This window comes from Bufo gargarizans, chromosome 5, assembly GCF_014858855.1.
Source record: "Bufo gargarizans isolate SCDJY-AF-19 chromosome 5, ASM1485885v1, whole genome shotgun sequence".
NCBI lineage: Eukaryota > Metazoa > Chordata > Amphibia > Anura > Bufonidae > Bufo > Bufo gargarizans.
In genome coordinates, this window is record NC_058084.1 from 384,289,976 (window position 1) to 384,313,434 (window position 23,459).

The following is a 23,459-nucleotide window of genomic DNA, read 5'->3' on the forward strand; positions in this document are numbered from 1 at the left end:
TCTGGAATATGTTTTTAGTAACTACATATAAGAAAATTGAAATTAGGGTCTAAATGTGACAGTTATCCTTTAATGCTAGATCCGGCAAGTGCGGTAGTGTTCCGGGATTTTGCCCCCAAAAAATACCGCAACAAGCTGCAGTATTTTGTCCGGTCAAATACCATACAAGGGACGGAATGGAAGACATCCTGATGCATACTGAACGGATTGCTTTCCATTCAGAAACCATTGGGACAAAACAGAATTTTTTATTTTTTTTCCCCTCTCGGTATTGAGACCCTTTACCGGATTTCAATACCGGAAAAGAATAACGCTAGTGTGAAAGTAACCCAACTCCAGACAGGCACAAAGCTTAGAGTACTGCAAGAGATGTTCTCTCTGTTGAGCAGCTGCCAAGACATAGTGCCATCAGGTCACCAGCTGGAAGAACACCGTGGGTAGAAAGTCCAACTGGAGCAAGAGGACAAAAATCATACACAGCTACCAGCTGGCTTTACCAATTCCTCCATCGCACCTCTATCCACATAAAGTGTGTAATGGCAAGAAAAGAAAAATCTAGATGGCTACAGTACAGAACACTTTAAAATAGATCTTCTAGAATATTTTAAAGCCTACTGTAATGTACTTGCCCTACAGCGATCCAGCACCGTCTTTGTCCTGCCAGCTGCCGCATGCATACAGCCCATAGCCCTAGGGTTAAAAGGCACCATACTTAAAATAGCAACACGTCGTTAGGCTGAGTTCACACTACCATTGTGGCTTCGGTTTAAAACAGAAGCCACAAGGGTCTCCAGATCTACTGCACAGCACACTTCATTGACTTCTAATGACGGTCGTTTTTTTATTGGAGGAATAGCGCTCTTTTTCTGTAACAGACAAGATATCCATCAAGACTAAAAACGGAGCCTCTGGTGGCAGGGTCAACAGATTATTACAGGTGATAATACCCTAGTCAGGCTTTGTTCCTCTGCAACTGCTATTGGTGAGCAGAACTTCTGATACTGACCTACATGGACTCCTCTTCTGTCTAGAGCCCTGTTGTGCAGCATGGCCATCTCTCCTAAACCACCATTCCTGAGTCCTTGGCTCGTCTCACTATTCTACTGTGCTACGGATAGCCCATACCCATCTCTATTTGATCTTTATGACAAGACCTTGGCTCTCCACTTCACTTACATGTCACCCCAGAACCAAATATTTGCATTTGCCTCACTTCCATACTTCCCAACATTCCTGTTGGTAAATTTGGAGTGTTTATACCAGCCCCAACTATTTTATTTCTGGGACAACTTGAATTTGCTGAGATTGTCTGAAAATTTGGTAGAATCAAGGAAAATTCAGGACTGCTGGCAACTATGGTCTTCTATACTGCCTGGCCACGCTTCTGTTCCGAACGTCTCCGTTATACCCTTCACCGTACATCTGTCATTGTCAATTGCCGTACCCCCAACGTCTCCGATTTTGATTCCTTTCGCACTAGACTTATCCAGACTAAAAATCAACCCTCAGACCATCTGGAGACACCCAAGTCCTGGAGAAGTTAAGTACCTCATCCCTTACCAAACTCGTGGCAAAGGGGGCGTTAAAGAAGAATGTCCTGGCCGCCTGGTTATGTCTATCACGGGGATGAAAACTATAGGCACACATTGTACATTTTACAGTTCATATATAGAATTATTCTGCAATATAGTTGAGAAATTTTATATATACAATTCAAAGCGTGCATGCATTACCGCCATGACAATAACTGCGCTCATAGAAGCAAAATAACCTAATTTGTCTCCATGGAAATATACCATACCGTTTTGTGTCTATAGCTCCAAGGCAGTGCTATGTGTCTCCATGGCTACAGACTACAAACAAACCCTGCGTAGTCTGAGCTTAAAGTTGTACTCCAAGTCACATGTATCACATATGCTACTAACCTACAGGAAGGAAAGTAGCTTAATTTTTTACTATCCATCATATAAAAAAGAAAAAAAAATTGCAAATGTTTACCGCAAGACTTCTAGGGAAGAATAGCGCCATACATACTGCATCCAAGTGTGTATTTTACAGTTTATTTTTAGTGTGCGTGTGACCTCAAGGGTTTTTTTTCCTGGATTTTTACAAGTACAGGCCTATGCTAAGGATCGGGCACAACACAATGGATGGTGCTGTGTAGTGCCGGAGCCAACATCTGAGGCTGGGGCCACTGCGCAGAACAGTTGACTGGCGAGATATTGATGGCCTGTCACCTAAAAAATCCCAGAAACCCTCCTTAAGCCAAAATGCAGATACTGGTGGTGTGCATCCCGCACTTTCCTCGGGAAATGCTTATTCTGGTTCACAAAAAGGGACAAGAAAAGAACATTATCTATAATTTGCAGACTGTGCAAACGGATGTGGACAGCCCACTCTCCTCAACAGAAAGGACTGGCCTTCTCTGCAATCTGGACATGTTCTGTAATTTGCAGAACGGACATACGGATGTGGACAACAAAACAGATGACATCTGTGTGCTGCCTTTTGTTTTGCAGTCCAATAGAAATGAATTGGTCTGCTTGCAAGAAATGCGGATCACGCACAAATCGAAAATACGGTTGTGTGAATGTAGTCTAAGAACCCACACAATTTTTTTTAAACTAAAATAAATGGGTCAGAACGGCATAAAAATATGCATAACTGATTGCAACGTAGACATGCCTGAGCCAGTGATTCGCTGCGCAGGCGTTTCCTGAAGGTCAAGAGTGACTAGGAAGCACACACCAGAGTAGATCCTGTAAGAGCTGGAATATCAGGTGAGAGTACTTTTTCCTATTTTGTTATGCCATAGGCAGGACAACCCCTTTAAATCCGCGAAGTCATCAATATGGGGGGGGGGGGGGGGGGGCGCGACTCTCTTGTAAGAAACAACCACATAACACTACACATATTACACATGCTTTCCATGCCTGACTGCACCAAACATCCAGCTAGTTCTGAAACAGGTGGCCCATGAACATTTAGCACCTATCATTTCCAGGCTGCAGTATAATTTTACAAATTACTTTTGCTGGAGAAGGAACAGTGGGTATATGGGTGAAGAGTGAGCGCTCTTCTCAGGGCACTCATATGCAAGTGGCCTTTACAGCCTTCTCGTAACTACGAGGTGATTTTATATATGGTACACGCTTGTAATTAGGGCTTTCTTCTGTAGCCAATCTGCAATTAAATGTTTTAAATTAAACTACTAATATTTCGACTTCTAAATCCACATCATTTACATGCCGGAAAGAATGAGAAAGATTTCAGCTCCGAAGCTGGCAGAGTTTTGGATTGTTTTAATTCTTTATTGGGCATGGCGTGATCTTATTAAAGGGGAATCCTGTGACAACTTATCCTCTTATCCACATAATAGGTGATAAATGTCTGATTGGTGGGGCTCCTTCCGATCACCAGAACAGGGGGCTCATGTTCCCCATTTGAATGGAGCAGTAGACACACGTCTGTCACTTTCCAGAAGCCCCAAAAAGAATGGCTCATTGGACATGCATGTGTCTGCTGCTCCAATCCGTTTAAAGGGGGTTTTCCAGTTATATAAAAAATATCAGGTTAAAGAGGACCTTTCACTAGAATAAAAAAAAATCTAAACTAACTATACAGACATGGAGAGCGGCGCCCAGGGATCTCCCTGCACTTACTGTTATACCTGGGCGCCGCTCCGTTCTCCCGGTATCTTCATAGTTAGGCTCCACCCAATTGAACCTGCCGGCGTCTCATTCTCCCATGCTGTAGCGCTGGCCAATCGCAGCGCTCAGCTTATAGCCTGAGAGAAAAAAAAAGCCTCTCAGGCTATGAGAAGGAGACGCCGGCAGGTTCAATTGGGTGGAGCCTAACTATGAAGATACCGGAGGCTATACCGGGAGAACGGAGCGGCGCCCAGGTATAAGAGTAAATGCAGGGGGTCCCTGGGCACCGCTCTCCATGTCTGTATAGTTAGTTTAGATTTTTTATTCTAGTGAAAGGTCCTCTATAAATAAAAAACACCAGCATTCAACCTTACTACATTACGTAAGTCACATGATGAAGTTCTGAGTGCATTTTGACTCCTCAATAATTGCAATCTGTGACCCGCACCCTGTGGTTATATCACGACGCAAGAATCACGAGAAGTGTCTGTAGCATCAGGTCTCTGCCTCTCCTTCCCCTCCCAGCCCAAACATCCCAGACCCAAGCCTGCTTTGAGCCCTGCTTGAAAAACTCCACCCTAAGGCCTCATGCACACAGCCGTTGCCCGTCCATGGCCGTATTGCAGCCTGCAAACAGCGGGTCCACAATGTGCGGGCACCGGCCGTGTGCTCCCCGCATCGGATGCGGACCCATTTGCAAACATCCCAGACCCATTCCATAGTGTTTCTGTCCTTTCCTCCGCACCGCAAAAAAATAGAACATGTGCCATTTATTTGCGTTGCGGACAGATCATGGAGCCATTCAAGTTAAATGGGTCTCGATCTGTCCCCAATGCACGGAACGGCCGCACAACGGCCCTGTACATGAGGCCTAAGACCTCATGCACACGACCGTATCACCACCTCATTTAATAGGATATATTCAGATGAAGCGACAATATGACAATTTATTGCTGCAAAGTCACGGTAATTGCAGCATCAAAGAGCGAGTTGACCGAAACGTGTGAATACCTTTAGGAGCATCTAATAGATTATCTATAAAGAAAAGAAAAAAACTTGCCCTCCACAAAGCACATGGCTCTTTTACAATTATGTAACCACTGAGCACATCAAGGGTTAATATAGGCGTCACTGACGAGTGTATCCGAGTGCAAGCTATTGTTCTGTTATCAGTCAGTACAAGCAAAAGCAGGTAAAAACTGATTGCATGGCAAAAGTCGGAGGCGCTGAGCACAGCTGTTCCTAGACCGCTGTCCTCGGAACTAGCTGAGCCCACAAGCAATAAAATATTGTCTGCCGTCTCCTGCCTATACCTTATCAAATCTGACCTGGACCGATGGTCAAAAGGCACGGTTACTTGGTTGGACACGTCCCCAAGGCTACTTTCACACACTCGTTTTGGGTGGATCCGTCATGGATCTGCAAAAACTGATCCGTTACATTAATACAACCGCATGCATCAGTCATGAACGGATCCGTTTGTATTATCTGTAACATAGTCAAGGACAGATACGTCTTGAACTCCACTGAAAGTCAATGGGAGACGGGTCCGTATTCTATTGTGCCAGATTGTGTCAGAAAACGGATCCGTCCCCATTGACTTACATTGTGTGTCAGGACGGATCCGTTTGGCTCCGTTTCGTCAAGCGGACAGCAAAACATTGCAGGCAGCGTTTTGGTGTCCACCTCCAGAGCGGAATGGAGACTGATCGGAGGCAAACTGATGCATTCTGAGCCTGATCCTTTTCCATTCAGAATGCATTAGGGCAAAACTGATCCGTTTGACCGTTTCTGAGAGCCCATGACGGATCTCGCAAACTGAAACCAAAACGCGAGTGTGAAAGTGGCCTAAATTGAAAGGGTCACTGAGCTTTCACAAAACTTAGGGACACAAAAGTTTTGATCGGTGGGGGTCTGAGTGCTGGGACCCCCGCCAATCGCAAGAACAAGGATGGAGAAACCCTCACATAGTGCCCATCCCTCCTTACTGCGGGAGAGAAAGCGAGATGGACTCAATAGAAAGTGTATTGGTCCATCCGGTTTACGTCTCTAACAGTGAAGAGATCGCAAGTGCGACTGTATGCGAGCGATTCTCACTCCCTGTTCTGGAGATGGGTGGGGACCTCAGCACGCAGACCCCCACCAATCAAAACCTTTGATAGGCCGCTACGTGATATCAAAAGGTTTTGCGAAAGCTCAGCGACCGTTTAAAATGAATATTCTATCCAGAGTCCTATTTTTGTTCCAAGACATTCAAGGCAAAATACCCCATTATTTTGACAGGATGGGTCTTTATGGTTGTGGTGATACTTTTTTATTTCTTAGAGCCGGCCTCTCTGGTGGCTGGGACTGTGGGAGCGCACAAAGGCTGGTGCTTTCTCCTACAGTGTGCAAGCATGACCACCGCTGTTGGATTGCAGGGTGGTCGTAACCATGGAAATGAGCAGTGTATAATGTGATTGAAAAACGAATCCAGCCAGCGACGGAGGCAATATGGACAATCACAATACATTAGTATTAACTTTCTCTATATGATAAAGGGGTAGTGTCACTTTAATAGCATTTAAATTAATCATGGCACTGTTCTGTCTCTGTGTTAAAATGTCACTATTACAACACAGTGAATATCGTAAAATCAAACCCTTTTTGAAAAGCATACAATTTAACTGAAGTGCCCCCAAATTACAACTTGCACTGCATAAAATAAGGAAGTATCAGATTATGGTTTTTGAAATGCAGATTAAAAAATAAATAAATGCCCGACCTTAACAGGGGTCATCTAAGAACAAGTAGTTTTTACTAATGTCCGCAGAGTGCCTTAGTAAGCGATTCATAATTACCTGCTCTGCGCCAATCCGGTCCTGCTCAATGGCGCTGAGTCTACAGAACAAACAGTCTACAATACCACAAAATACCACAGTAAGAATTCTAGAATGTCTGCAATGTCCAGATTCCAGGAAGCCCATATTTCTCATGCTCTTTCCAGCGAGTGCCTGGAAATGTATGAAACCAGATGTGCACATTGCTGGACTAGACAAACCATAGAGCAGGTGGTCCTCCAGCTGTTGCTAAACTACTACTTCCATCATGCCTGGACAGCCTACAGCTATCAAGGCATGCTGGGAGTTGTAGTTTTGCAACAGCAAACTTTGACACCCCTGCGTTAGAGGTCACATGGACAACGCACCTAGAAACCTGCTGCTGGTGCCTATGGGGGCATTCACACGTAGCAGCTCTAACTGCATCACTACCGAGTCTAAAAAACACCAGCAGTTTTACTGCATTTTCTGAGGTAGTTTTGACGCGGATTAAACTGCATATCAACTACGGTGTGTGAATGCACGCTAATTTTTAGGTTCTTCTATTTTTGGGATTTTTTTTTTAGTTTTACACCCCCTTCCCAGAGATCCAATATTTATCATCTATCCTGTGGATGACCCCTTTAAATTTGCTGTGTATAAACTGATTCCTAAGGCAAATTGACACAGGTTTTTTTTTTTTTTACACTGGATTTGACAATCAGCGTGGAAAAATGCCTCAAATCGGTCATCAATTGTTTTTACTGGGGGACAGTGACCGCCATGGTGAAAGGAAACCAGTCTCGAGACCGTGGCGGGTGGTCACACGCTGAAGGAGGCTTGTGAACATGCAGACTCACAACACAAACTATGACTAGGGCTACTTTCACATTAACGTTTCTATTTACTGGTATTGAGATCCGTCATAGGGTCTCAATACCGTAGAAGAAGAAAGAAAAAAAAAAAAAAAAAAACGCTTCCGTTTTGTCCCCATTCATTGTTGATGGGGACAAAACATAACTGAACAGAACGGAACACTCCAAAATGCATTCTGTTCCGTTCTCATACAGGAGAGCATGCTGCGGTTTGCTTGCCGTCCTGGGATGCGGACCAAGATGGATCCATCATGACCCACAAGGCAAGTCAATGAGGACGGATCCGTTTTCTGACAATAGAAAATGGATCTGTCCCCCATTAACTTTCAATGGAGTTCATGACGGACCCGTCTTGGCAATGTTAAAGATAATACAACCAGATCCTTTCATAACAGATGCAGACGGTTGTATTATCAGTAACGGAAGCGTTTTTGCTGAACCCTGCCGCATCCAGTAAAAACGCTAGTGTGAAAGTAGCCTAAAACCCAAGGCTCAGCCTAGACATTCTTCCACAGATTCCACAGGAACAAATTTGCAGATTTGGCCGATTTATTTTGTCCATGTAAACTAGATCCTAAGCATTCACCAGGTTTTATAAATGACTTTACTAGGAGGGGTGTATATTCTTTATATATTATGAACTGTGACCTTCTCTAAAACTTTGAATGCACATGTTCCACTGTTCAATGTTTCAGTACTTTTTTTTTTCAACAACTTGCTGTTCTCTAACAAGAAGCTTAACGGCAAAAATCACAACAGGTGTTTGATCCGTGAATCGCCCAATAAATTTCCTGGTTCATTTAGAATTGGTATTTAAACAGTCCTTCTCATCATGCTGTTCATATTTTGACATCATGAGACCAAGACGACACCTAACAATTGATCAACAGTACTGCGCCATTGCGAGGCTTCAAGCAGGATGTTCTCAGCCGGAAGTGGCCACTGAGCTTAGAGCGTCACAGAGCATCATCAGCAGGTCGTAAGGCTACTTTCACTTGTCAATTTGGATCTGCCTATAACTTGGAGGCCACTTTTCCATGGCCATTTTCACACTAGCGTTTTTGCTGGATCCGGCAGGGTTCAGTAAAAACGCTTCCGTTACTGATAATACAACCAGATCCGTTCATAACAGATGCAGACGGTTGTATTATCTTTAACATTGCCAAGACGGATCTGTCATGAACTCCATTGAAAGTCAAAGAAGGACGGATCCGTTTTCTATTGTGGCAGAGAAAAAGGATCTGTTCCCATTGACTTGTATTGGGGGTCATGCCAGATCCGTCTTGCTCTGCATCCCAGGATGGAAAGCAAAATACAACATGTTGCGGTTTGCTCTCCGGTATGGGAATGCAACTAAACGGAACGGCATGCATTTTGGAGCATTCCGTTCTGGTCCCCATTGACAATGAAAGGGGACAAAACTGAAACTTTTTTTTCCCGGTATTGAGCCCCTATGACTGATCTCAATACCGAAAAACAAACGCTAGTGTGAAAGTAGCCCAACATACAGAAATACTGGAATAGTCACAGAAAGGCATAGAAGTGGACATCCTTTGGCCACATCCCACACTGATGACCGCTTCATTGTGAACAATGCCCTGCAGAACTGGATGATGAATGCCACACAACTCCAGTCACATTTGAGGGAGGTGATAGGCACCCAAATGTCTCGTCAGACCATTCGATTTACATCAGGGTGGTCTGCGTGCTAGACGACCTGCAAGAGCACCTGACCACACCACCAGGCACAGGCGTCATCGTCTTGCATGGGCCAGGGAGTATCTACGCTGGAAAAGGGACCAGTGGGCCTCAGTGCTGTTCATTGATGAAAGCTGATTCACGCTGAGCAGAAATGATGGCCGCCAACAATGTTGGAGATGTCGAGGAGAGAACTATCCATCAGCCACTGTTGTCACCAGACGAGCCTTTGGTGGTGGTGATACAGTGTGGGCAGGTGTGTCTAGTCAATACAGAACTGCCCTACACTTTGTGAATGGTACAGTGACAAGCCCATACTGCTTGATGCTATTCAGTTATTGTGCCTCTGCATGAACAACATAGGCCTAATTTCATCTTCATGGATGACAATGCCCCGGCGCTTCAAAGTGGCATCATTAGGGAATGGCTCCTGCAGACTGGGGTACCTCAAATGGAATGGCCTGCACTTTTAGACCTGAGTCCCATTGAAAACCTATGGGATCAGCTGAGTCACCGTGTAGAGGCTCGTAACTATGCTCCACAACCTCAGTGACCTGAGGGCCACCCTTCAAGAAGAGAGTGGGATGCCATGCCTCAGCAGACAATAACAGCATAAGGCGTCGTTGTCAAGCTGTAATTAATGCTCAAGGCCACATACGTTTTTGAGACTGACATTTTTGTGGCAGTATATCCACCACTATTGTTGGCTTTTAGTTCAATAATTCTTTTGAAAAATCATCATTGCATGCTTCAATGCCCTTCTTTTTTATGATATAATATCACTGTACTAGGAACTTTTTACGTTTTCCATAATCACAAACAAAAATAAAACCGCAGCACTAGTCCAATAGAGCACGGGTGCAAAAATCCTCCAGGCCGCAGGCTAAACAGCTAAAAGAGGATAAATATCCAAAAGATGAGGCAGAACTCCAGTAGATAGGTGAAAATAAATGGACCCTTTATTGATCCCGCTGCAACGTTTCAACCGCTCAATGCAGTCTTTCTATATCTCTCTCTATCACACATACATATACACACCCACATACATACATGCAAACACTTATCTTTCTGATTTTGAGACAAAAAGGTAAGTGAGAAACTCGAACAGTGACCCGGCAATGCTCCGTGCATACAGTCATAAATATTACATCTACTTTCCATCCATTAAGCGCTCACTAACCAATTCACCCTTCAGTCAGCAGTGAGGGAAGGGTTAGCAAGGCTTATGGGAAACTCGTGAAGAACCAAGAGAGGTTCACAAGAACATGTCATCCTCAATATTAACAAATAAGAGCCACGGCAGCCCAGAAAGGAGGGACGGTAAAATATTCATCACAGGTAACATGGCTCCGGTGGTTACAAAACGTTCTAAACTATGCAGAATTGATGGGATTATTGAGGAGGATCTGATTCCAGTTAAAGGAGAACTCGAGAAACCATGAAGTCTCCATCTAGATTGGAGCAACATAGGTTTCAAAATTCCCACAGACTTTCAGGTAACATCTAAACCTGCTGTTTTCACCACAAATAAAAATGATGACGTTATACTTTCCCCAAACACAAATGAAGACATCTTCTCAATCTGTGTTCAGTAGTATCTGCGAAATTTTGATCTTGTTTTTACATTTATTCATTCAAGGGTTTTTGGTTGTCCACATGCAGTGTATTGTTGTTTATACTTACCTTTGTTTAATGGGACATTATTTTATTGATAAAAAAGTTAATTTTTAAGTAGATCAATTACAGTGAATCCCCAACAGTTTACCTACAACATTATCTGATTGATTCTTCAGTGATTTATTTACTTGAATATGGGCCAGTAAACACTGATCATCGGCTTCCCGAGGCGTCTCCGGTCTTTTCTGAAAAAGACCTTGGGCCAGGGAATCATTCAAATGGTTTGAAAGCTTTGTTTAAAAAGGATCTATATTCCTGCTATAGGGATAATATAAAATCCTGGTGGGAAACCAAATCCCTTGAAAACTACATTAAGGCACAAATTGTCCCCAAAGGCCTTAGAATTTCATTAACTCTGGCCGGGGTGAAAATGGGGATATGTCCAGGTTCAGCTCTGAACCCGGACAACCCCTTTAAGGCAAAAGATGGGGGAACACAAAACTGGGGCGAGTACCCAGGAACATCACTCGGTAACATATGGAGACTCCTCACAATCATCCAGACATACTGCCGTCTGCCTCTTCTTCTGTTTTCTTGGAAATGGGGGGGGGGGGGGGGGGAGGGCACCATACCATTTGCAGGACCATCCCAAACAGAAGAAATAAAAGCTGAGCACCCTTCGACCGGACAGATAATCTCAGAGGATCTTTTCTGGTGTAGAAATGAGTGTACTATCTAAAGGCATCTCCTTTGTACCTACTACCAGATACAATGCTTTTAGCTGGATATATGACATTGAAGAAAGTTTAAAACTGGGAATCCAATTGGAAGAACTCCCAGTGGCCAGAATAATGGCAGGGCTACTGGAGGATAGGTGAGGGTCCCTTTACGAACCTCAAACCTAAAAGTTTAAATTAAAAAATTAAAAATAAAAAAACTCTCCCAATGGATGCCAACACCAGTGATTTATTCCAAGGGATTGTTTCACAGGAACGGGAGAAATTACAAGAAGAGAGGCAACAACATATCCCCAATCTAAAGAAATGGGAGACTGAAGCCATGACTAGGATTGAATCCGACCCGAATACCATTATTAAACCATCTGATAAGGGCGGTAACCTAGTTATCATGGACCATAACAAATATAAACAAATGTGTGGTATGATACTACACAATAAGGAGTGCTACAGGAAATTATTCAGAGATCCAACATTACTTTCACACTAGTGTTAAAGTTTTCCGGTATTAAGTTCCATCCTAGGGGCTCAATACCGGGAAAAAAAAAAAAAAACACATCAGTTTTATCCTAATGCATTCTGAATTGAAAGCAATCCCATTCAGCATGCATCAGGACGTCTTCCGTTCCGTCCCTTTTGCGGTATTTGGCCGAAAAAAATACCGCAGCATGCTGCTGTATTTTCTCCGGCCAAAATTTCGGAACACATTTACATTTATTAATGCCGGATCTGGTACCAAGTGTTCAGGAAATTTCCGCATTGACGGAGCCGGTTTTCTAGTCTGCGCAGACCTTTAAAAATGTGAAAAAATAAATAAATACCGGTTGACACCGGAGAGACGGATCCGGTATTTCAATGCATTTGTCACCCGGAAACGAACGATATCCGTTTGCATACGGATTTCCGGATCCGGCAGGCAGGTCTGGCAAAGGAACTGCCTGCCAGAACCCAACAACGCCAGTGTGAAAGTACCCTTAGACTTCCTTTCTGAATTAGAGGGGCTACTCGTAAAAGCATCGGAGGACAATCTTATCTCCAGAGATGAATTTAGGTTTACAAAATACCCGCAAATTCCCACATTTTATGTGTTACCTAAAAATCCACAAGGGTCTTACCCCCTTGAAGGGATGACCCATTGTGGCAGGAATAAGCTCTTTAACACAGAATGTGGGAATTTATATAGAAAGGGTTCTTAGAAGTTTTGTGACAGCTCTCCCTTCCGACATAAGGGATACAACTGATTTGTTAACTAAACTGGATGGCCTGGAACTGGAGAATACTGTGCCATCGGCCTCCCGTCCAGGCCCTTTACAGTAACATCCCGCATGAGAAAGGGATACAAGCCATACGGCATTTCCTCAAATCAAGGGGCACACAATATACAGCACATAATCAATTTGTTCTCCAGTTATTTGATTTTGTCCTCACTCACAAATCCTTTTTTTTTTACTTCTTCCACTAGCTCAGGGGGACTGCGATGGGCAGCCTCTGTGCCCCCGCGTACCCCAATCTCTTCCTGGGCTGGTGGGAGGATACAATAGTGTTTGTTGAGGGTAGTGCCTAGACACAGAGGATTGTATTCTGGGGCCGCTTCAAAGACAATATCTTCCGTTTTGTGGAACGGCCCCAGAAACCTCCTTTTGGAATTGATTGATGAGCTAAAGGTCAATCCAATTGGCATGCATTTCACTTATGGAGGTCAGGACTTGCCTTTCTGGATTTGAAAATTACCTTGACAGACGGTATCCTACACACAAAGACATTTAGAAAACCCACTGCGAGGAATAACCTATTGAGGAGAGAGTCACCGCCCACTAAGACTGAACCAGGGAATACCAAAAGGGCGGTACATGCGTATACAGTGGGATGCTAAAGTTTGGGCAACCTTGTTAACAGTCATGATTTTCCTGTATAAATTGTTGGTTGTTACGATAAAAAATGTCAGTTAGATATATCATATAGGAGACTCACACAGTGATATTACAGAAGTGAAATAAAGTTTATTGGATTTACAGAAAGTGTGCTAAAATTGTTTAAACAAAATTAGGCAGGTGCATACATTTGGGCACTGTTGTCATTTTATTGATTCCAAAACCTTTAGAACTAATTATTGGGACTCAAATTGGCTTGGTAAGCTCAGTGACCCCTGACCTACATACACAGGTGAATCCAATTAGGAGAAAGAGTATTTAAGGGGGTCAATTGTAAGTTTCCCTCCTCTTTTAATTTTCTCTGAAGAGTAGCAACATGGGGGTCTCAGAACAACTCTCAATTGACCTGAAGACAAAGATTGTTCATCGTCATGGTTTAGGGCTCTTTCACACTTGCGTTATTGTCTTCCGGCATAGAGTTCCGTCGTCGGGGCTCTATGCCGGAAGAATCCTGATCAGTTTTATCCTAATGCATTCTGAATGGAGTGAAATCCGTTCAGCATGCATCAGGATGTCTTCAGTTCCGGAACGGAATGTTTTTTGGCCGGAGAAAATACTGCAGCATGCTGCGCTTTTTGCTCCGGCCAAAAATCCTGAAGACTTGCCGCAAGGCCGGATCCGAAATTAATGCCCATTGAAAGGCATTAATCCGGATCCGGCCTTAAGCTAAACGTCGTTTCGGCGCATTACCGGATCTGACGTTTAGCTTTTTCTGAATGGTTACCATGGCTGCAAGGACGCTAAAGTCCTGTTTGCCATGGTAAAGTGTAGTGGAGAGTGGGGGAGCGGGGGAGCAGTATACTTACCGTCCGTGCGGGTCCCGGGGCGCTTCAGAGTGACGTCAGGGCGCCCCACGCGCATGGATGACGTGATCGCATGGACACGTCATCCATGCGCATGGGGCGCTCTGACGTCATTCTGGAGCACCCCGGGAGCCGCACGGACGGTAAGTATACTGCTCCCCCGCTCCCCACTACTACTATGGCAACCAGGACTTTAATAGCGTCCTGGCTGCCATAGTAACACGGAACGCATTTTGAAGACTGGGTTGTCCAGGATCAAATTTAGTGTACTCACTTAACAGCTCATTCAAGGTCCCTCCATATGTTTTTAGGTATTTTCACCATTGCTACAGGGCTCCGACGGTCCCCCACGCACTGTTTACATCTAGGTTTACCTATCTTCCTGCCGCAGTGCCCTATCGGTCCCAGCGCAGCACGGCATCATGTGCTTTCAGATGACGATCTCCGCCATGACTCCGCCCCCCGAATCATATCCCGCCTCCTGCCGCACATATTGCCTCCTTCATTGAGAAGAAATAACCCTGCCCAGTGACGTCACCGGACCGAAGGGGAGTGACTTAGTGCGATCTGTTACCGCCCCTCCGAGCTCTCTGCATAATCACTGCGGCTGATGGTGACGTCACCGGGCTCCCTGCGAAGCGGCTTCGCTCTGCTGAAAGGGGCCCGGCACGTCACTGAATCTGAGAAAAGACTCACTTCCGGCTGAGAATTTGCGCAATGAATACGGGGCATCAGAGAAGTGTGGGAAAGGTAGGACAGCCATGTACGGAATATTTATGCGCTTGTTAAACAATTGCACCAATGTCCCCAATCCCGGACAATCCCCTTTAAAGTTGTGTGTGATTGAGGTGGTTCGTCCATCCCCAAAGGGTGGCGATTTGGACAAGCGAATACTCCAGAAGTAGGCAGAATGGATTTTTAGATTGAGGACGGTGAATCCTAATGGCCTCAATGAAACGCGATCGTTTACTTGTTTTTCGTGACTGAAGCTCAATACGTGTAATTCACCCTTTGAATCACAATGAGCCGTAGGCAGCCTTTGTTCTTTATACTCCCAGGAACATGTCAGGATTTGGTGTATCTGATCCAAATAGTCTAACACCACCTTTTATGTATCCTTATAGACTGGGGAATACTCTCTTTTGGGAGTTGTTAACAGACCTACTATTTGCTATACTCCTATCTGTTCCCATTTACATAGCCAGTGTGAGGTTTTTATGGTTTTATGCCCGCGAGTGACTACGTAACCTAACCTTATGCGCTTTGCAATAATGACATTCACTTACCTGGATCTTTATGTTCTATCTTAGCATTATTTGTTGACATCATTGTGGAGAACGCTATTATTTATCTCCATGGCAACACGTTCTATATCTACACCAATAGAGATTGTGGCATCAGCCCACGTGATGACGGCAGACATCGCTTGATTGTGCTTCCCGTCTGTCCTCTCGACTCAAGTCTCGCGCAGTCTGGTAGAACCCACTACCGTGATTGGCGGCGCCATCTTGCGCCTGCGCAGAGCATTGGAACGCACGCTCTGACACTCACACATGGCTGACTCACTCTGGCGCTAAAACCTGGGCTATTCAAAAGCTAGGTCATGACTGAGATGATTGGCCACCCTATCTATCCACTGGCACATCTTTACAGGCTATTATGCCTATTGGACTCCCCTGATGAACCCATTTCTTTTGAGATAGGGGAAACGCGTCGGGACCAAGCAGTGGACGCTGTATGGGATATGGGTTTAGGAAGGGAGAGTTACTTACGAGGGACAGCCACAGATAAGTGGGGCCCTCCCTTTAGGGGCGATTACTCTGCTTTTAGGCAGGGACTATCAAATTCGTTAGGGCAAGAATCCCATGCCTAGGCATATTCAAGTTTAGCGATGAAGCTATCCAACTGCCCTATATCCAGATTCAGAAGATATCTTCATTTGTGTTTGGAGGCAACTTACTCTGATGGCTCCACCATCATAAATCTGACTGAGCCGCGAGTAGCCACAAGCAGTACAAACCTCCGTAGTATCTGATCTCCTATTTCCATTTATTCTTTCAAGGGTTTTTGGTTGTCCACATGCAGTGTATTGTTGTTTATACTTAACTTTGTTTAATGGGACATTATTTTAATGATAATTGATTAAAAGTTAATTTTACCTACAAAAGTTTACCTACAATATTATCTGATTGATTCTTCAGCGATTGTTATACTCGCCCCTTTACAAGACGCAGCAGTAATGTGCCGGTATATGCTGCGGCTCGGACTGGCCCACAGGGGTACAGGGGAATCCCCCGGTGGGCCCCTGAGCAATGTGGGCCCCTTGTCTCCCAGCCCCTGCACAAGTGGCACATAACACATTAGACTTACTGCACTACATACATATATTCAATGTACAGCACCTCAACCAGCCTATGTTCATATAAAAAACTTGTTCAATTATTTATTATATTTGAATGTATCTGTACGGTGGGCCCCCAAAATAAATTTTACTGGTGGGCCCTAGGTACCCCAGTCCGACACTGCGCTGCAGCCAATCACGGTCCTCAGACATTGGATGCAGCCGTCACTTTCCCTTCTACCAGCTCATAGACACGCAGCACTCCTGCCAATCAGCTGTTCTCTGTGGCCTCCAGCGCTGGAACCAGCACTTAGAATGAAGCAAGAAGCCCAGCTCCGTTCAAAATGAAATGGCCGTATTGGGTTACTGGGGCTCAGCTCTTATTCAGTCACCCGCAATGATCTGATATTTTGAGCATAGCTCATCAATATCTGGAGCCTGGAATATCCCTTTAAGATGTGACATTTTGCACAAAATTCTCTTTTGTTAGAAATTGCTACTCTTAATAGGACATCTTCAAAAAATTTTGCGGGGCCACAATGTGCTTTCCGCATCTATTGCAGCCCCATTGAAATGAATGAGTCTACATCTAATCCGTAAAAAATGCAGCTAGGATGCAGACCGAAAATATGGTCGTGCCTTAAAGCCAGCGGCAAAAATCATAGTTTCTGTGCAGAGCATCACACTTGCGTTTGGTGCGGATCCGTTCAGATAATACAACTGTCTGCATCCGTTCAGAACGGATCCGTTTGTATTATCTTTAACATTGGCCAAGACGGATCCGTCTTGAACACCATTGAAAGTCAATGGAGGACGGATCCGTTTTTTCTATTGTGCCAGATTGTGTTGGCTCAGTTTCGTCAGACGGACACCAAAACGCAGCAAGCAGAGTTTTGTCGTCGACTCCAAAGGGAAATGGAGACAGAACGGAGGCAAACTGATGCATTCTGAGCGGATTATTTTCCATTCAGAACGCATTAGGGCAAAACCGATCCGTTTTGGACCGCTTGTGAGAGCTAATGACGGATCTTACAAACGGAAAGCCAAAACGTCAGTGTGAAAGTAGCCTTAGTCACAACCTGCTGCGCAGGAACAATGATTTCCTATGGGAAAGAGATTAGTAATCGCTCGTCCCCATATAGCAGGGGGGATTGCTGCATGTAAATGCCGCCCTCATCTCTGCTGACAACCCGGCAATTACTGGGAATGTTAGGTCCATTCCTGATAATTGTTTGTGTAAAAGGACAACAATAGGGAATCTTACACTAGGTGTGAAGGAAATTTTACTGACCGCAATATAACAAAGTGATAATAAACCATAAAGTGCCCTTCACAGCAGTTTCCTCAAAGGTTTCGGTGATTGGCAGTTGGTCGCCATCCACGCAGGTACACAGCAGTACGCCAATTACTGTCAGCGGGACGACGCCATGTTACCTAAATGATGAACAAACTTGTCCCTGTAATGTGTTGCAGTATATTTTGGTGCCAGATCCACTTTAAACCGTGAAAATACACAAAACTGTAATATACTTGTCTTAGTAATACTGTGCCATTACAGTGCCCCCCCCCCCGTCCGCCCTGTTCATCATCCATAAGCAATGACGTGACACCCATAAAGAGGGTGGCCAACCACCAGCGTCTGATGCTAATCAGGTCACTATCACGGGCATCAGGCAATGCCATAATGGCAGAGTATTACTAAATGAAGCATAAAACCTTCTGGTTATTTTTTTATTTTATTTTATCCATATGAAAACTAAAACGAAATATCAGAACATAAATGCCATGAATTTTCTGCAGCAGAATTTTTAAATATAAATATTGACATGGAAAATTTTTAACAAAACCTTACCAAAAGTTCAACCGTATGCACACAACCGTATGTATTTTGTGATCCGAAAAATTGTGGATCTATAAAATACGGATAGCGTGCGTGTTGCATCCACATTTTTTACTTCATGGGTCCATGGTGCGCATTTTTGCGGCCAAGTACAAGACTGGTTCTTTATGCAGAACGGACATATGGATGCAAAAAGACATACGGATCGTCCATGTGCGTTCTCCAAAAAGTTAGAATAGGTCTGCAAAAAGTGGACTGCGGAGCCATTGAGGTCTATAATTCTGCTAAAAAAAAAAAAAAAGAAACGGAGTGCATCCGTATTTTGCGGTTTTCAGACTGCAAATGGACACGGTCATGTGCATGAGGCCTAGCATGAAAACGTGATTTAAACACTAGAGGGATCATTTATCAAAGTGGTGTTAAGTAGAACTGGCTTAGTTGCCCATAGCCACCAATCAGATGCCACCTTTCATTTTCCAAAGAAGCTGTTCAAAATGAAAGGTGGAAACTGATTGGTTGCAATGGGCAACTAAGGCCACTTTCACACTGGCGTTTTGGCTTTCCGTTTGAGATCCGTTCAGGGCTCTCACAAGCGGTCCAAAATAGATCAGTTTTGCCCTAATGCATTCTGAATGGAAAAGGATCCGCTCAGAATGCATCAGTTTGCCTCCGATCAGTCTCCATTCCACTTTGGAGACTGACACCAAAACGCTGCTTGCAGCCAAACGGATCTGTCCTGGCACACAACGCAAGTCAACGGGGACGGATCCGTTTTCTCTGACACAATAGAAAACGTATCCGTCCCCTATTGACTCTCAATGGTGTTCATGACGGATCCGTCATGGCTATAGACGACATAATACAACCGGATTGTAACGGAAGGGTTTTTGCAGATCCATGACGGATCCGCAAAAAACGCTAATGTGAAAGTAGCCTAAGCCAGTTTTACTTTACACCAGTTTGATAAATGGCCCCTTGGTCGTTTTCTGATCATATATTCCCTTTTTAACGCCAATGATATAAAGCCGGGGCCCTAGATGTGGGGCCACAGTCTGCTCCGTCTCTGTATTCCCTCCTGGCCCTGACTTCTACGCCACAAATGCAGCTTTTCATGGTGGCGATTCCTCATCTCTTCATGAATGTCAGTCATCACTATACATAATTCATGTGGCTGACAGTAACCCTAGTGTGAATAGCCTCCAGCACAGAGGCCTCTCATTTCCCAGTAGGTGACTGCTGCCTTGTGCGGATGTAAGGAATACTACAAAGAAAGACTGTGCAGCCGCGATCCGGAGCCAGCAAAGCATTTCCTCCGAGAGGACTGAAGATTTACAGCATCACTGCTCTCATCTCTCCTGTGGACACTGGCCAAAAATAACCCCAGACCTTCTCCTGAAGTCACCCCATGACTGACTGCGTTATCTTCTATGGACACGGAGAGAGGATGATAATAAAACGGATGCTTCTGGTCTACGGTCAGGACGATCCGCGCTCCTGGACAGCTGTCGGCAAAAGCCAATCCATGGAAAGGGTCTTTACTATTATTAACTAAATCAGCGCCGGAGCAAACAAAACAAAGCGTCAAATCAGAGGGGGTTGTCTCATCACAAAAATGTATTCCCTATCCACAGGACAGGTGATAAGCGCCTGGACCCCATTACAAGAACAGCTCATGTCCCACCGTATGAATGGTGGTCACACATGCCCGCTGCCACTCTATTTAAAGGGGTATTAGACATTGGGGGCATATCACTAGGATATCCCCTCAATGTCTGATGGGGGCGGGTGGCACCTCTGGGACCCACACCTATACTCAGAACGGAGCCCGCAAAGTGCCGCACTGCTCATGCAGGGCTCTCCTCCATTCATTCCTATAGGAGTGAGAAAAACAGTTCCCTCCGGCACTTTGGGGGTTCCGTTCTAAGGATAGGTGCAGGTCCACATTGGGGTCTATATGACTAGGATATGCCCCCAATGTCCAAGATGGGAATACCCCTTTAACTCTATGGGACTGCTGGAGATACTATATACAAGTGCTTGGCTATCGCCAGCAGTCCCATAGAGGTGAATGGAGCGGTAACGCACATGCACAGAGGGGAACATAGAGCTGTCGGACCGCCACTGATCAGACACGTATGCCGTACCCACAGGACACATGCACACAAACGCTCTTTGGGCCCAGATCCGAGCAACATTTTTAGCAACTCAGATGCTGAAACATTCACTTCAACGGAGCCGCAAAAGATGCAGACAGCACTCCATGTACTCTCCACATCCGTATACCTGGTTCATTAAAAAAAATAGATGTCCTATTCTTATCCGTACCACAGACAAGGATGGGACTGACCTGTTGAGGGCCAGACCTTCTGATCCCCAAAATGCAGAACGCACGCGGCCAGAACCCGTGTTTTGCAGACCGGAAAACACAGTACGGCCGTGTGCATGAGGACTAATAGGGTCATTTATCAAACTGGTGTAAAGTAGAACTGGCTCAGTTGCCAAGAGCAGCCAATCAGATTCCACTTTTCATTTTCCAAAGGAGCTGTCAAAAATTAAAGGAGGAATCTGATTGGTTGCTATGGGCAACTAAGCCAGTTCTACTTTAGACCAGTTTGATAAATGACCTCTTAAGAGTTTGTCATAGGGAACATTTTTTTATTTTTTAACGCCAAAGGTCCTTACAATTAGGCTGCATTCACACATAGCGCATTTCTTGTATACTGCACGTTGGTGAACCCGATTAACACGATTCAGAAAAAAACACTGTACAGGACACGTCGTGGGTCCCATTCACTCCAAAATGGGGGTTGCGGAAAGAGCGGAGCGCCAGCCTGCTCGGACGTTTCCCTAAATCCAGCCACCTAGGGCCGGCGAAATGGGACAACCCCTTTAATCTACTGTGAGGGGTGATTTCCACTGTCACATTATTAAAGGGGTTGTCTCACCTGGAACATTGGTGACATATTGTTAGGACATGCCACCAATGTCACATAGGTGAGGGTCCCACCTATCTCTAGAACCAAGCTCCCAAAGAGAACAAGAGCGTACCGAGCATGCGCTGCCACCCTCCATTCATTTCTATGCGGGCATTGAAATAGCCAAGCAGCGCACTCGGCCATTTTCGAAACTCCCATAGAAATGAAGGGAGAGCGTACAGCGCACGCACAGCCACCATTCCATTCACTTCTACGAAACTACCGGAAATGACCGAGCCAGCGCTCAGCTATTTTCTGCACTCCTATAGAAATGAATGGAGGGCAGCAGCGCATGCGCGGTACGCTCTTGTTCTCTTTTGGAGCTTCATTTTAGAGGTAGGTGTGGGCCCCACGCCTATCCGACATTGGTGGCATATCCCAGTGGTACGTTACCAATGTTACAGGTGAGACAACCCTTTTAAGGACACTACCCAACCCTGTAAGCGCAATTTAATTGTGTCCCTATCTGGCGAATCCTAATTTTTTTACTCACCGAGAATAAACGATGAAGGAATAACCTCTTTTTTTGCCCTCTCACGTGGCGGTATGCATTTGCACAAAAATCTGCATCATAAATAGTTCCCCCTGTACACAAACGGAGTTTAAATCTGTCGAATCTAAAAATCTGCGTCTGTGTCCTGCTGCAGACATCCGGTTGCGTTGCGGTTTTTGTGAAGCCCAATTTCTCCATAGACTTCAATGGGAATCAATCTGCATGAACCAAAAAATACCTGCGTGCAGATTTCAGTGCGGATTTTAATGCCACATGTAAAAGGTGAGGACCCGTCTCTATCGGCCAAACCATGCCCATCCAATACACCCACCGCCAGCCTGTCACATCTATTCGCCCTCCGCCATCAAACCTTAGACAAGGGTCTGCGACATGACTGAAGACTGTCACCAGGATTGGTTAGGGACCTGGTGGTCACCGGGAAAAGGACTCTGCGGACAAGAGACACAGCGGGAAAGAACTTTCCTATAAGATCTAGGAAAACTGTCCATTAGCTACCAATCCATGTGTGATGTGTCATGATGGAAGGATTGCTCAATAACTCCTCCAGGAAGCCTGCAGTTCCTCTGTTACAGCACTGCCATCCTATGCACATAGCACACAGCTCCAGAGGACGATCCCAGGCATCGCACACAGCCCAGATCAGTCCCCACCCGGAGAAGTCCTCAGGAGCCCCAGCTCTGCCATCTAGTAGTGATCGCCTTACCTGTCTGTCAGCCGGGGTCACCTAATCGCCTTTCTCAGCTGCCGAGTTAGAGCAGATGGAGGCTCCTCATCCCTGGGACACGGACGGCACACGGAGCTGTCACTGAACGGCACGCAGCTCCCGCACTTCGTGCGCACACTTCCCCGGTCCGCTGCACATTGAACTTCTTCCCTTCCCGGGGGCGTGGTCTTCTACAGATGACTGACACGCTTTAGGAGGACACGCCCCATTTCCGACGCGTCACGTGGGTGCACCGGGTGGAGGCGCCGTGCAGGTGTAGTGACTGTGAGTTGATCTCGGATGTCACAGCCTGTCTGTCCGCGGTCCTACATCACCCAGTGCGGAGGGGGAGAGGATGAGTCTGTGCTGGGTGCACAGAAGACACGGGTCACCTAGGGTGACGGCTAAGTGAAGCCACACCCAAAGGGTGTGTGTGGTTGTGGGCGTGGCTTAATAAGGGGTGTGGTTGTGGGGCGCAGGCATAAAGTGGCTCCCAATAATAATGTCCCCATTAGTGCCCTCCAGTATTAATAATGTACGCATTGGTGCCCCAGCAATAGTAATGCCCCCATTAGTGCCCCACAGAATTAATAATGCCCCTAGTAATATTAATGCCCTATTAGTGCCCCCCAGAATTAATAATGCCCCTATTAGTGCCACAGTAATATTAATGCCTCCATTAGTGTTAGCCAGTATTAATAATGCGCCCATTTGTGCCTGCCAAAATTTATAGTGCCCTGTAATAGTAATGCCCCCATTAGCACCTCCCAGAATTAATGATGCCCCCATTAGTGCCCCCAATAATATTAATTCCCCATTAGTGCCCCCCAGAAAGAATAATGCCCCCATTGATGTGCCCCAGACTCAGTAATGCCCCCTTTTCTGCTTCTGAAAAAAAAATAATCGCCTCATCCACTTGCCCGCGCCGCTGTGAGCACAGGACAGGACCTGCGCTCCAGGTGATGACGTCTCGCAGG

General features: G+C 45.3%; 1 protein-coding gene across 3 annotated transcripts in view; it reads right to left on the reverse strand.

Moving 5' to 3' along the window:
• OSBPL3 (oxysterol binding protein like 3) overlaps window positions 1-22,664 on the reverse strand; it is a 201,066-nt gene extending 178,402 nt beyond the window's left edge. For all 3 annotated transcript variants that reach the window (XM_044292688.1, XM_044292689.1, XM_044292687.1), the window contains exon 1: window positions 22,483-22,664. The gene's annotated coding sequence lies outside the window, so the exon portion shown is untranslated. The remainder of the gene's footprint in view (window positions 1-22,482) is intronic.
• Window positions 22,665-23,459: the final 795 nt, after the last annotated feature.